The following is a 13,779-nucleotide window of genomic DNA, read 5'->3' as shown; positions in this document are numbered from 1 at the left end:
AGAAGCTTAGCTGAGGACACATGGGGTTAGGCTGTGTTTGACTCAACCCACCAGAAAAGCTTAGCTGTGGACCCATGGGTTAGGCTGTGTTTGACGCAACCCACCCGAGAAGCTTAGCTGTGGACCCATGGGTTAGGCTGTGTTTGACGCAACCCACCTGAAAAGCTTAGCTGTGGACCCATGGGTTAGGCTGTGTTGGACGTGATAAGCAATGGCTCAGTTCTGGTTTCCATATCACAGCTTCTGATCTGTTGCCACTTCCTAGGCCGTGCATACCTAGCTGCAAATTACTGCATCTCCTACCCCTACCTCAAGCGAAGCTCTGTAAATACACAGCCAACCTTTATTCAAGTTCATGCTCATAGAAAACGTAAAAAACTGGGGGATTTGGCCTCAGGCTCTTTCTGCCATTGTTAATTGGAGTGCCATTCACGTTTTGGATGAATCGACAGATCATTCCCAAAACAGCATACAGAATAGGGCAATTGGTCTGCCCCCTTCATCAATTAACATTGTTAGCAGTGTCAATCACATTTTTGACTAGACCAATGGACAATCATTGGGTCATTGGAGTCCCAGTCATGTTGAATGGCAGCCATCTGCTTCTTTACTTTCACTGTGCACTTCAGGAATAGGTGAACCCAAATGTGAACAAGCATTGGCAAAGCCAATAGGTCTCCCCTATGCAAGAGCTATATATTTAAGCCAACTTGTTCACCGGTGTGGCTGCTGTTCAGCATGGCTAAAAGTTAGTGGCGTAAAGGAGAGTGGTGTGGAGTGTTGTAGAGTAGAATGGCAAAGAGTGGAGTCAAGTGCTGGAGAGTGTTGTGGCATCTAGTGGCACAGGGCGGAGTCACTTAGAGTGGCATACACTGGAGTGGCGTAGAGTAGAGTGGACTGGTGTAGCGTGCATTGGCTTAGAGTTTTGAAGAATAAAGTGGCGTAGAGTGCAGTGACATTGAAATTAGCAGCGTACAATGCAGCATTGTAGAATGCCGTGATTTAAATTAGAGTGGTGCATGGTGGAGTGCAATTGCAATGGCGGAAAGTGCAGTGGTGCAGAGTGCAGGGGCACATAGTGAAGGTGCGCAGAGTAGACTAGAGTACTTTGACGTAGAGTGGTGTGGAGTGGCGTAAAGTTGAGTGATGCAGAGGGCAGTGGCAAAGAGTAGAGTTGAGTGGCATAGAGTGCAGAGTAGAGCTGAGTGGCGTAGAGTGCAGTGGCGTAGAATGGTTCAGGGTAGAGTAGCATATAGTGGTGTAGAGTAGAGTGCAGTGGCATAGAGTGCAGTGGCACATAGTGAAGGTGCGCAGAGTAGACTAGAGTGCATTGATGTACAGTGGTGTGGAACAGCGTAAAGTTGAGTGATGCAGAGGGCAGTGGCGTAGCGTTGAGTGGCAATGAGTGCAGAGTAGAACTGAGTTGCAAAGAGTGCAGATTAGAGCTGAGTGGCATAGAGTGCAGTGGTGTAGAATGGTGCAGAGTGGAGTAGCATATAGTGGTGTAGAGTAGAGTGCAGTGGCATAGAGTGCAGTGGTGTAGAGTGGAGTAGTACTGAGTTCAGTGGCAAAGAGTGCAGTGTTGCAGAGTAGAGTGTCAGAGCTCAGTGATGTAAAGTGGAGGAGAGTTGCGAAGAGGGCAGCAACGAGTACAGTGATGTTGAGTACAGTGTTGTAGAGTGTAGTGACAGTGCAGTTGTGTAAACTGCACTGGCATGGAGTGCAGCAGTTAAGAGTAGAGTAGCATAGAGTTCACTGTTTCAAACGAGTAAAGTTGCATAGTGTGGAGTGGTGCAGGATAGAGTGCAGTTGCATAGAGTGGCATCGAGTGTAAAAGCATAAAGTAAAATGGTGTAGAGTGCAGTGGCGCAGAGTAGTTTTTAGTGGCGTACAGTGGATTGGCGCTGAGTGCGGGGGTGTAGAGTCGAGTGTTACAGAGTAAAGTGCATTGGCATAGAATGTATTGAAATAGAGCGCAGTGGCGTTGAGTGCAGTATTGCAGAGTGCCATAGAATAGAGTTGTGCTGGGTACATTGGTATGTCCTAGAATGGGCTGGTGCAGAGGTCAGTTGGGAAGAGTGCAGTGGAGTAAAGTAGAATGGCGACGAGTGTATTGGCATAGAGTAGAGTGGTACAGGGTAGAGTCGAGAGGCTTAAAGTGTAGTGGCGTAGACTGAAGTGGAGTAAGGCGGAGTGGTGCATAGTGGTGTTGAGTGGTGTAAAGGGGAGTGGTGCAGAGTAGAATAGAGTAGAGTAGAGTAGAGTGGAGTAGAGTGGCGTAGAGTGGAGTATTCATGGCGTGGTAGAATTCATGGTGTGGTAGCACACTGTCATTACAGACAACACATTTTCAAATGAAATTACCATAACACTTGCGCAGTAACTCAAGGGAGGAACTAGGAGCTGATTATAAGGTCCAGCACCCACACTCCTAAATTATCATGATTACACAAAAGGGGGAAGGAATAGCACCCCCTTTTGCGTAACCATTACATTTGTACAGACATACAGTTTTACTATTAAACTTATACAGTGCACAGACAACAATGTTTGGAAATTGCATCACCTAGTGCAGGGTTCTCCAAATTTGGTCCGGGATGGCCAGATTTTTTGCATATCCCCATTCAGAAAAATATAGCTACCTTAAAAATCTGGCATGGATCTGGCTCTCCAGGACTGACTTTGGAGAACCCTAACTTAATGTAATGATTTGTTTGGATCGTATTGAAGTATTTGTTTCCAACACACTTCAGAAATAACATACAATTTGCGTTATTTTGTGTTCCTAATTCTGAAAATACTTACACAGTTCACTTAAATGTTGTTGTGTGCTAGAAAACAACTCTTTCCTATCCCCAATCAATCAATCAATCAATCAGGAATTTATAAAGCGCTACTCATCCGTGAGGGTCTCAAGGCGCTGTGGGGGGCGGGGGTTGAGGGGGGTGCAGCTCCAGTCAGTCAAAGAGCCAGGTCTTTAGGCTTTTCCTAAAGGTGTGCAGGGTAGGGGAGCGTCTGATGTTGACCGGGGGCTTGTTCCAGGCGACGTAGGAGAAAGCTCTTCCGCCTGCTCTGTTTCTGCGGATGCGGGGGTTTCTGCCAGGGAGAGGTCGGCGGAACGTAGGTCCCTTTTGGGTACGTGGAAGGAGACTCTCTTGTTGAGGTATTTGGGTCCGATGTTGTGGAGGGATTTGTAGGCATGGGTGAGCAGTTTGAAGGTTACTCTCTTTTCGACGGGGAGCCAGTGGAGGTCTCATAGGTGTTTGGTCATGTGTTCGTGTCGCAGGGTCCCGAGAACCCCCAGTATCCAGCAAAATTGACACATAAATCCTCTCACTTTGAAGTCAGAGAAGGAAAAGTAAACAAGTACCCTCAGAAGAAAGCGCCTGACATTTGACCTCAGTCTTTGAATGAACAGCAAATATGACTAGATAAGAAGAAGATTTACAGCCCTGTTAACAGAAAGGGAGCACTCGGAAGGATACTTTAAATACGGTTTGGGCAAGGGATGGTACGAACACAAGCTGGCAAGCCTAAAACAAATAAAGTCAGCAAATGGAAAGCAAGGAAATGCGAATTACAAACCACAAAGCCAATGGTAAGCAACAGGCAAAATGGAATCCTAAGTCAACTTTCCCAATGTCCCCAAGATGCCTATAACAAACCAGATACATGCATTGTCTGGTAGGCTACAACCTAAAAAGTTCCTCTAGTTGATTGAAATGAAACCAGTCACAGTGGTGCCTCTCCTCCGTCAATGTCAATCACTGAAGGCCTCATCAAGGTCAAACCTCAAAAGAAGAGCAGCAATGTCCCTCTGCTGCCCCAAAGCCGGCAGTGTAAAGTTTAACAGTATCCCCTACCATGCTCCCTCTAACATCTAGCGGAGAAACAGGATGTCCACACCAGCTTTTCCTGCTGTGGATGTGCAAGTGTTGGCACTACCCCAGAGTGGTCTCTCTCAGGTATTGCATCTTTTTAGACTTAACAGCACCTTAAGTGCAGCAGCGGCTCCTATCTGCTACCTGAAGTATCACAGCGCTTCAAGGCATGCTCACAGGGGGCTTCCAAAGTGTGGCACCTTTCCTCTTGCGCTTTTGCTCTCATGCAGTGGAGCACTGCTCATACCACTATACCAAGGTATGAGGTGCCCTGTGAACAGCGGAGCACAGTGGGGTCCAGGAAAAAACAGTTTCCTCTTTGAAACAGCTGCCAGCCAACCTCTGAATTAAAGGGGATTCGCCTCATCTTAGGTGACCACGACATGAACAGGACACAGTAATCTTGGATGAGGGGATTTCACTGACAATGTAATGGTCTTTACCAGTCGAGTGATCACTGACACCCACGGATGGTCAACCCAGCTGCTTCAGTGCTGGAACATTGAGTGAGCCAGGGTATTTCCTACTCTCAGTCCTTTGTACACATTCCTAGACATCAAAGTACATTCACCTTTTATCCTGTCTCAAATACAGTGGATTCCATTTTTGTAAAATATAAATTTCACTACAATACAAAAAATCGTGGCAATTTACAATGGAATTCAAAATTGTAGAAATGTAAGCAACTAAACTATATATATTCCCTATATGGCAAAGTACTATATAATACAATGTATAGCAATGCGTGCTGTGCAAAGTAATATGCAATACTCAGTGCTTTAAATGGGCCAGTACTCAACGGTACTGAGTACTGGCACTTCTTTGATGTATCACTCTCAGTACCTGCACTTCTCTACTGCCCTGGAGAGTACCGGTACTCATTGGCTGTGCTAGTGAGCAGGAGTGGAACGTGTCTCTGGCAGCCAAGGCGCCGCTTCTGTAGCCCCGATCTGAGTCCCAGCTGAGCTATTCAGCAGGGCTCTTTTGAATAATGTTCGGGTTTCTCACCATCACGCTGTGCTTGACAGAGCAGGGTCCGCACAGGCCCTGTGCTGTCAATCACATTCACACTATCCTGTGCGTTTGTGGAAGCACAGAAATCATGTCAGTGGCCATCAGGCTATGGCCAGTCGCGCCCTGATTCCAATTCAAAAAGCCATGGTAGGTGTAGAGAAAAGATGGCTTTTATCATACCTGAGTCTTTTGTGTGTCTGCTATGTTTGTGTGTTTGCCTGCATTTGGATGCCTGTTTTTGGAAGAAAAATGTTAGAGAGAGAGAATCAAGACACTCTCAGGAGGTATTTTAAAGAAAATGTGTGGCAATTTGTTTGTACATGTCTGCTCTGCAACAAAGATTCATAAATAACATAAGAGCGAGGGTTGGTTGGTGGGTGGATGAGTGAGTGGATGGATGAGTGAGCCAGGGTGGACGTATAGATGGATGGATGAGTGAAATCATGCATGGGTGAAAGAGGGTGGATGATTGGATAAAAGGGCAGATGATGGGTGGATAAGTGAGAGATTGAATGGATGAATGAAAGGGAGGATGTATGAAAGGGTGGATGATGGATGAGTGAAAGGAGGGATTGAGTGAAAGGGTGGAAGGAATAAAGGAGTGAAAGGGTTGATGCATGGATGAGCGAAAGGATTGATGGATGAGGAAAAGGGTGGATAAAGAGATGGATGAGTGAAAGGATGAATGGATAGGTTTGGAGATGAATGGATGGGTTTGGATATGAAGGGTGGATAGGCGGAATGGTGAAAAACTGAATGATTGATGAAAGACTGACTAGACGATAAAATGTAAACGTTGAATGGTGGACATCAGCAGGTAAATGGTAGGATGAAAGGATGAATGGATAGATTGATGGAAGAGACAAGAGATATCTTTTGGGGAGGGTCATGATGAGTTGCTTAATTTGCTTGGTGCCATAAGAGCTTTGGTGCGACGTGGGGGTATTTTCAGTTTCTTCCTACTTGCGTGCTGAGAAATATATAGTATTGTGTCAAACAGCAATTAACAGTATGATATTAAGAAGGTACAACTATTGCAAAAAAAGGAAATGATAACATATTATCGCATTTCTCTTTCATTTTGTATAATCAGTTAACCTGCTTTGTTTATAGAAACACACTTCTCAAGTGTTTTGGTATGTGCTGGCTGCAACTAATATAGAAGATGTTAAGTCTCATCATGTCTTGACCTTAGCCCCGCCCCCTCACTACACTTCTAGCTCATTTTAATGAGTACCTGCATTTATTTTTTCCCATTTAAAGCACTGGCAATACTATGCAATGCACTTCAGTACAATGCAGTGCATTAGAATACAATGCAATACGTGACAATGCGTCATCTCTGGTGTAATGCTTACATTACTTACAAAGATTGACACTCTGCACACCTAAATGCGAATCTAGTGCTCTATACTGTGTACAATTCTGCCTATTTGTAACCTTGGTGCTGTCGCTTAAACCGACTGGCTCGCGTCAGTGTAACAACTAATAACACAAACAGAGACTGTTTGAAAGCGACACACTATGCACAAGCCCAAGTCTTGAGCACCCCGCGGGGGCTTGTGCATAGTGCGTCGCTTTCAAACAGTCTCTGTTTGTGTTATTAGTAATGCTTACATTGCCATAATACTGGTAAATCCTGTCATTTTTATAACATCACAATTATTTGCTGAGGCTTCAACTGGGTGGGTTGACGTAACGTGTCTGCATACATCCAGGAGCCTTCCAGGACTCTTAGCTCGAGCCAGGCCAAACTATTTCAGGTCCCTAAACACAGATTGGCCAGATGGGGAGGGAGAAGCTTCTTATTACAAACAGCCAAGGCCTGGAATCTTCTCCCTTTCTCCATCAAAAACAGTCCATCTTTGCTCTCCTTCAGGAAAGAAGTGAAAACATGGCTTTTTTTCTGCCAGTTAGATCCTGTCCTGTCGATCCCGAGTCTCTTGAATCCTCCCAGCGCCAAGACGCCCATGGGCATTCGCGCGCTCTATAAAATTATAAATCAAATAAAATCCAAAAAGTGCTTTGACGCCTCTCGTCAGGGGTAGTAAGCGCTGTATAAATGTAATTACAATACAATACAATACAGTGCTTGAGTTTCTATTCTGTAAACCTCAGAAGCACAGAACGGCCTCACAAGCGCCTGCTGGGCACATTTCCTACAGCACTGTCCACCCTGCTCACTGCTCACATTTGTTGCATGAAAGGGAGGTGGAGGGGGCTTGCTGCTTCAAAGATCCCCCCTGCAGGCAGCCGTGTTCAGAGCAGGGTGGGCAGTGTGGAAAGAGCCCCAGTAGCTGCTTCCACTTGGTGGCATCTCCTGATGGAACCCTCTATAAAATTGTCAAATGGTCTTGTAGCAAACATGCACGGGGTAGGTTTATAAATGTATGGTGAACGTTCTCCTTTAAGAAGAGGAGGTTTTCAGGACGCCGATACCCTGACCTCTTAGAAAGTCTTCAAGGAAAGGACACACAATTCATATTTTGGAATCGTTGACACTGGTGATAATTTGTGAGCCTCGTTTTCAGGAAAGACTCCAGACTCTGACACTCGCTTTGAGACCATTTTCGGTTCAGATGGTCCATTAATCAGGACCCTAATGCTATGGGCGAGTCCTTGTGCTAAGAGGCCTTTGGAGAGAGTTGCTGCATTGCTTTACTGTGCGCGTCGCCCCCTGCCTGAGCACCCCCTGGCCATTTGTGAGCGGTGTCATATTGAGAGATTATTAATGGTAGACTTTAATGGAATTGGGAGCCTTGTTTAGAACGATAAACTAATAAACTTCGCTCCGGAGCGGTTCCCGCCTCTGTGGTGCGCATCCATCAGTTTATTAATGCTCCAGCAACGCCTCATCTTTCCCCAACTGCACGATGACTGATGACTCTGCTAATCTCTGCTGAGGACTAGCTCCCATTGCACGTCTCCCTGTGCGCCTTTGCGCCCAGTCTTACTTGTTACCAGCATGGAACAAATTATAATAGGCAATAATGAAAATCCACAGACCTCTGGAATGGAAAATATTGGAATCACTGATCTACCAAAGTTTGCGGAAAAAATATCCTCTCTCTGTTGAGAAATTGACACAAAGCCCAAACAAATTTGGTAACCAATCATTTCCCGGGCTTTAAATAAGATTAATCTGAAGCGCTTTTGCTTAGCAGGAAACTAAAACAATATCATTGGCGAGGATGAAAGTCTCTCATCAAACGTAATTTATGGTGTTGCTTTATTTGTTTCCTGCAAACATAAATTCAGAGATAGCTCTTCGCATTTGAATGAAGTCTGCAATTATTGGGATGCTGTGGGAGATGGCGGATCTGCATGGCGCGGCGCATACTAAACAGGTCGCGCGTGATGCAGATGCATCGCCTCCTATTTAGTGCCCTCCCACGGAATGCGTGCTAAAGACCGGGTTCTCATTAAAGAAAACAACTCCTTATTATGTCAAAATGTTTTAGCAGCCGCTCCTGTCATGCTTTCATGTAGCTTGAGGCGGGTAGAATTTTGATCAGGTATGGAGGATTGTAATGTACTTCGGTGCAGATCTGAGAATTGAAGGCTCTCCGGGATCTCATCGACACCAGTAAATTTGTCATCTTTTTTTCATTGACTGGAGTTCTCTGGTAATATTGGAATGTAACAATGTGCTTTGCAACATTTTTGAGGACAGAGGGAACAAATTGATGGGATCGTTTAACAAGGTTGTAGTTTTGTTGTATCCGTGAAGGAGCTCCTTGCATCTACAAAATAGCTCCACAGGTACTGACGATGCCATTATGCATCCGCATCAAAGAGGCGGCATTATGAAGTAATGGATTCAGTGCTGCCTTTGCTGCTCCATTAGGACAGCAGGCTCAGGCAGTGCTTAGTGTTCATGTTAAACGCTCTGCTTTATTGGTGCATGATTATCCTGCATTTACTGCTACAACACCAAAGTATCCATACACTTATGTCTACATCGAAACGCGCCCTACGCATGGAAGTGAAGAGAGATATTTTGCACTTACACCCAAGGGGAAGATGTCTTAAAGCTTCCAAAGTCCATTCCCAAGTGTAGAGACCCTTGTGGCAAAACGTTTCCACCTACGACATCACATCACATTACATGACATGTCTCAACTTTACCTCCAATTATGGGTTATTGCTTATTAGCAAGCAAATATTAATAACAGGCACAGCCCACTGCATTCAGGACGTGACAAGACACAAAATTTCCAAACACTGATGAATTTGAAACACAACCTGCTTTATCACAAGAAACAACAAGACACAACCTTTCCATGAACGGGCTATTGCTGCATTAGGGGGATGTGGCTGGACACAGTGCTCTCTGTGTAGCATAATGGAAAATCCCCTGATATCTGGAGGAAATGCGGAATATTGGTGGACTTTCCTCTGTGGATTTTCCTCCAGATGTAGCATTTCTTCTGGATGTGGATACCCTTTCCAATGCCACCCAACGTTTAACCAGGTCCATTGGCTCTCATTCTGAGTTAGATGTCTTATGCAAATAGTGCTCATCCAGTTTCTGATTATGAGATGGGTGAAATTACAGCACTCTCTTCATTTGCCCCAGCAAATACCTCCAGGCATTGCATGAAGCTGTGTGGGGGACAGAGGGTTGGAATGTGGAGGAGTATGTTTTTTTCTTTTTTTTCTTTAAGGTGTGGTAAAACAGAATCTGCAAGTTATTACCCATTCCAGTCTCACGAAACCTGGAATGGGGTGGTGAAATGAGCTCATGGTAAAACTGTAAGGCACAGTAACAGATGCACCCTAGAGCGATGTTAACACGTTAATTTTATGCACTCAAGAATGAGGGCCTGCCTACTTTCAGAGCCACATACACTTATGTTATAAACATTTATTTAGCGCACGTCTGTTAAGCTTCTTGGTGCTATCCGTACAACAAATAACAAAAAAGGATTACAATTGCGTCAAGGGAATGTCTAAAGTATCCGTTACGATTAGGAAAAATTACTACTGAGAGAAAAAAATAATATTTTGAGTCCTCTCTTAAACTTTATCATATTTGCTCTTATCGTAGAACTAGGGAAAGTAGAATCCAGGGTAACACGCTGCGGCCACTGAACTTGTTCTATATCTGTAAGTCGAAGTTCTAGTTCAAGGAATTAATAGTAGACACTGGTGGGCTAAGCATAGTGAACAACTTCGGACATATTACTTGAACTTTGAGGCACCGAAGTCAGGCATATTGGCATAAATAGCCTTGTGGACAGTTGTCATGGGAGCATGCTGCACGTGCTACAGGCATTGCAAATTGTTTAGAGGGGCTGCCAGATATATTGCATTAACATAGTTCACCCCATATTTGACCAGGGCACTTATCACTGCTCTATGCTATAGTAGGTCGATCAGAGGAGACACCTTCTTACAGATCTTGAATTGAAGGAAACACATGTTGGCCACTTTGGAGACCTGGGTTTTGAGGAATAAATGTGATTGGGAAAATATATCCAGCGGCTGCAACATATTTGGCAGGGATCGGTGAGGACACATAATCTGTGGCCAAATGACCCTCTCCCAAGTGGATGGTACAATGGCCTTATGTTCTGTTATTTGGATTTGTAGAGCTCGACATAACACCAGAAGGATAGCCTGCCGCTGGAGCAGGTTTGTAGGTCGTCCGCTGGGGGTTTAGTTGAAGAGCCAGGCCTTCAGTGTTTTGCAGGATTCAAGAAGCGAGGAGGAGGCCCTGATGTGCAGAGGGAGGTTGTTCCATGTTTTATGTGCGATGTAGAAGAAGTCTAGGCCACCCGTTCTGCTTTTGTGGATATGGGTAGTGTGTGCGAGAAAGAGTGAGGGAGAGTGTAGGTGTCTGGTGAATTGGTGGAAGTGAAGGCAGAAATTGAGGTATGCCGGTCCATTGTTGTGTAGGGCCTTGTATGCTTGCATGAAGAGTTTAAATCGGCAGAATTTTTTAATCTGTAGTGTGGCGTGAGGTGTGGGTGACGTGGGAGGTCCGGAATGAGCCTTGATGCAGTATTCTGGATGGTCTGAAGTAAGTGGAGGAGGTGGTTGTAGATTCTGGCATAGAGTATGTTGCAGTAGACTAGTCTGCTAGTGATTAGGGCCTGAGTGACGGTACACCTGGTGCACTTGGTGATCCGTTTGAAAGTTTCTCTGAGGATGTGTAGTATGTAGAAGCAGGAGGAGCTGACTGCATTCACCTGTGAAACCATGTTGAGTTTGTCGTCTTGAATAATTCCCAGGTTTCTTACGTGGTTAGTGGATATAAGTGTTGGCACGAGCTTCGACGGCCACTAGGTGGAGCCCCAAGAGGAGTTTTTGTTTCCAAAGTTCAACACTTCTGTCTTGTCCGAGTTGAGTTTCAGGCAGTTGACTTTAATCCATTGTGCTACGCAGGTCATGCATTTGGTGAAGCTGGTTCTGGCCGGGAAGGACTTGTCAGACATTGAGGGGACAAGCTGGGTGGCGTTGGTGTAGGAAAAGATGGAGATGCTGTGAGCTTTGATGAAGTAGGTGAATGACATTATGTACATGTTGAACAAGGTAGGGCGATAGATGACCCTTGAGGTTCTGATGTGTAGGTTGGGAGTTTGGCTCTGTGTTCTCCATGTGAGGAAGGAGCATATCCATTCGAGGATTGGACCTCAGATGACCCAGTTGTATAGTCTTTTCATGAGACTGGCTGTAACACTGTGTCGAATGCAGCAGAGACCTCTAGTAGTATGAGGATGGTGTTTTCTCCTCGGTCCAGTAGGCTGTGGATCTCATCTGTGACGGCGATGACTGCTGTATCCATGCTGTGGTTGCTGTGAAAGCTGGATTGTTTGTGACCAAGAAGATTGAGGAGTTCCGGGTGGTTGGTGAGTAAAATGTTGATTGCCTTCTCTATCACTTTGGCTGGGTACTGTAGAAGGGAGATGGGGGGGGGGGGGGGCAAGTTGCTCAACTCATTGGGGTCTGACGAAGGTTTCTTAAGGAGGCCTGTGGCTGCAGTATGTTTCCTGTCTTTGGGGAATTGGTGGAAGAGTTGATGATGTGCATGCATGAGGAATTTGCTGATCAAAGCTCCCCCTGGGTTGTGGATATGATGTGGGCAGGGGTAAGTCGGGCCCCAGAGTGGACAGTTGTCATGATTGAATAGGTGTCTTCCTCTGTGAGTATTCTCTGGGTGGTTAGGTACTTGTCAGAGTGGACAGTGGGCAGGTTGCTGGTGGTGTCCTTGGGTTCAGATAGTTTTTTTAAAGTTATTGTAGATGTTTTCAACTGTGTTGTAGAAGAAGTTGAAGAGGCTGTCACAGAGTTCCTGGGAGGGATTGATTGAGTTGGCTCAGGCTTCTTGGTTAGTAAACTACTTGATGACTGCAAAAATCTCTTTGTTGTGGTTGGAGCTGGCTTCGATTCAAGCGGTGGGGGATCTTCTTTAGGTGTCTCTCAGAAGGTGGTTGGTAGAGATCTGGTTTTGGCGTTGTGGTTGGCTCTTCATTTCCTTTCGAGCAGCTTGCAGTATTCTTTGGAGTCCTGAAGTTTGTCTGTGTACCAGGAAGCCTATATGTTGGTTCTGCGGAGTTTGTGAGTTTTGATGGGTGCAAGAGCGTCTGCAGTTTGAGATCCACTGGTTGAAGTTGGTGATCTCCTTGACCAGGTTGTCTGTGGTGTTGGGTGTGTCAGTTTTTAGTGAGCTGCGCAGGTCCTTTTCCATTATTCTGTTCCAGGTACAGCTGTGTAGGTTGATGCTGATGGGAGCTTTGGTTTGTGGCATGGACATTTTGAATTGGATGATGAAGTGGTCTGTCCATGTGAGCGGCGAGGTGGTGTGGTAACTGAAGGTATTGCTGGAGGTGAAGTTCGCGTCTAGAGTGTGTCCTGCACTATGCGTGAAGTCCGTGACAAAATGGGAAAGTCCAATGTTGTGCAGTCTCTCTTGGACAATGATAGAGCAGTGGTCGGAGGGGTCTTCCAGTGGAAATTGAAATTGTCAGGAAGTAGGATGTCCTTAGCGTGAATGATGAGGGTGACAATGAAGTCTAAGATGAGGATGCTGTTGCTATGTGGTCTGGTGGTCTGTATACTCTGGTGCCCTTCAGGGTGTATCTGTCATTGGTTTGTAGACTGAAATGCACGTGTTCCATGAGAGGGGTGTCCAGGTCCATGGTGGTTGTGCATTTGAGGGTATCTTTGTATATGATGGTCAGCCCCCTTCCGGGTTTGTGAAGGCAGTCTTGGTGTGTAATCTTGTATCCTGCTGGGAAAGCTGAATTGATGTCAGGAGATGAAAAGGGGTTTATCCCGGTTTCCGTTAGGAGGTCTGGTGTGCTGTTGCTATGGAGGCATCGCAACATATTTCTACTTTCACTGGCGTGTGAGGGAGAGGTACACAGCCATGATGGGGGTGATCTTAGATTCCAGCCCTACCTGAAGAGCTTTTAGACAACCAAGAAATCAGCTAGATTCCATCTGTGCATACATGTAAAATATGGCCATAGCTCAGTGTTGTAGAGGAAATGAAATAGCATCCATTACCGCGGGACACCATAGTTGACCTTTCAGCATGAAATGAAAAGTGGAACTTAATGATCATCTGAAATCTAGATCAAGACATACCCAGAAAAAACCTGGCTTAACCAGCTGCTGGACAGTATGGACTGTTTGGTGGTGTCAAAGGCTGCTGAAAGATTTAGTAAAATGATGGCCTGGCTATTGCCACTACTAACCAGTAACTATTCATCCTCCAGCACTGTACTAACTCCCTTTTGTGACCTGCTCTGTAGGCTATCTGGAACTAGTTCCATAGAATTATAATTGGGCAAGAGCTACTTTTTCCGCCTCGCAAGCACCACATTATTTCAAAGTTTAGAAAGGGGAATAACGCCATAATTTACCCTGTTCCCAT

The 13,779-nt window shown here is 45.4% G+C and overlaps 1 protein-coding gene across 1 annotated transcript in view; it reads left to right on the top strand.

The window, feature by feature from the left end:
- Window positions 1-13,779, top strand: part of CFAP251 (cilia and flagella associated protein 251) — a 663,510-nt gene that overhangs the window by 513,952 nt on the left and 135,779 nt on the right. The gene's annotated exons all lie outside the window — the stretch shown is intronic.

This window comes from Lissotriton vulgaris, chromosome 11 (genome assembly GCF_964263255.1).
Source record: "Lissotriton vulgaris chromosome 11, aLisVul1.2, whole genome shotgun sequence".
In the NCBI taxonomy this organism is placed as follows: domain Eukaryota; kingdom Metazoa; phylum Chordata; class Amphibia; order Caudata; family Salamandridae; genus Lissotriton; species Lissotriton vulgaris.
The sequence above is the reverse complement of the archived record's forward strand: the minus strand, read 5'-3'. Positions and strand labels throughout refer to the sequence as shown.